Source organism: Clupea harengus, chromosome 25 (assembly GCF_900700415.2).
Source record: "Clupea harengus chromosome 25, Ch_v2.0.2, whole genome shotgun sequence".
Taxonomy (NCBI): Eukaryota; Metazoa; Chordata; class Actinopteri; order Clupeiformes; family Clupeidae; genus Clupea; species Clupea harengus.
Genome location: NC_045176.1, coordinates 543,748 through 545,554, shown reverse-complemented (window position 1 = coordinate 545,554; position 1,807 = coordinate 543,748). Strand labels below are relative to the sequence as shown.

At 46.3% G+C, this 1,807-nt stretch overlaps 1 protein-coding gene across 3 annotated transcripts in view; it reads left to right on the top strand.

Moving 5' to 3' along the window:
- The window catches only part of LOC105906647 (cAMP-responsive element modulator-like), a 21,551-nt gene continuing 19,744 nt past the window's right edge, over window positions 1-1,807 (top strand). For 2 of the 3 annotated variants that reach the window (XM_031562961.2, XM_042703719.1), the window contains exon 1: window positions 6-648. The gene's annotated coding sequence lies outside the window, so the exon portion shown is untranslated. Of the gene's footprint in view, window positions 649-1,807 lie in introns of all 3 variants that reach the window. The other variant, XM_031562962.2, reaches the window with a different exon arrangement.

Genomic DNA, 1,807 nt, shown 5'->3' with positions numbered 1-1,807 from the left:
TGGGTCCGCAGCTTTGTGCTTCAACCAGCCAGCCACGTTCCATGCAATGCCTACCCCTCACCACAAGATGGCGACTCCAAACCACCAGTCGTCACGACTGGCTCCAGAGATGTTAAGTTAAGTTCACTCGAAAGCATGACAGAGCAAAATGATTAAATAGTGAACCATGTTCATTACATAGATATGAAAATATGATTTAAAAACTTTCATGTTATTTCACCTTGTCTGCCTGAAACATTAGCGCAGACTTCGGGAACATTGAAAGCGGGAGCAGAAAGCGACGATACTTTGAATGTTCTGTATTTACCTCAATGTTTTGTCTTTGAACACCGTCAGATAGCCAATGAATACAACAGCACGTAGACTACTACAAACTACACATATAGGTGTTCGACTACTTAAGTTGTCTGTGGTTCAGCAGAGAGCAGTTGAGACATTTGTTTTTTTTCTGCCGCTGTGGTTCGGCCTGCCTCGGAGCCCTTCGCCCCGCCCTGCCTCGCTGTAGTTTTTACAACCGCCGAGGCGCCGTCTGCATAGTCGACATTTTTCAGCCGCATCATCGCAGCTGACGTGGGGACTACGTGAGCGCCGGCTCGGGCCATCCACTCCTACCGTAATCAGTGACGAGGCCCTCTACGTAAACGCTCGGTAAGTTCGTGCTGGCATTCCGCAGAACCAACTGGAGAGGCAAGACAGTTTGAGGGCAGACTTTGAACTGAAAGACCAACGGAAGTGTCAAACTCAAGCAAACTCGCCTGCTTTCGCTAAACACATGCAAAATGGTCTAAGCTCTTAGAAGGTGGGACAAGATGGCTAACAACTTAGCTAGCCGTAGCTTAGCAAGGAAGCCTATCCGGTAAACACTCAGTCGAAACGTTTAAAGTTTCGGCTGAAGTGTTTTTCCAACCCACCAAGACTGTTCTGGCATAGTATACCAGAAATACTATCCTCTTCAGCCAATAAACATGGAAAACTATTATCCAGCAACATGTACAAGGAAGTGTGGTAAAGTTTAAACCAGACTGCTAACTTACTGGAATGACGCAACACCGCCCCTTTCCCCTAAGCTTAACGTTGCATTTTCGACGCCACCTATTAAAAATTATTAAAATAAATTAATATCACACATAAGTGAAAACGTCATTTTCTGAGGGTGGGGGTGGTAATTAACCCGGGTCTTCACACCAAACCAATCCAAACTGAATTACTACCGTTTACCAAACCTTTCGGTAGTTATCGTTCGACTATCGTTGTGTTGCATAACTGTGAAGTGCTAACATGAAGCACCTGCCCGCGTGACTTCGCGGTTCAACCGAAAGCATTTCAACGCGACAGGGTTGATTCGGTCTAACGTCGGGCTTCTGATGGACAGAGACGGGTGGATGAATGTCCTCTTTGCTTCTGTGAGGAGAATCGTCGGTAGCCTAATCGCCCGCGTTGGTTTCTAATGGCGTCAGCTCAATGCGGAAGTGATGAATCGGCGACGCGTCAGGCGAGGCTGTTGACTGATACCGTGAAACACGCGGACTGTGAAGCACCTCGCATCTCCCCGCATTTCGCGGGGTCTTTGACAGCGCCTAATGGAGTTTACACAGCATTAAAGCGCCGACATCAACAAACATAACAGAATTAGGCAGTGTGTCTTGGTAAAGTAGTACGAGTAAACTCACGGTGAATTGCATGTCCCGTTTTATTATAGGGTGACGAGACGCACTTATTTTAGTCTTCCGACTTCTAATGAAGTAATCTTTTTTTTTGTTCCGTGATTTCATCACATTTTGATAAGGGATGTGAGAGCAATAACAAC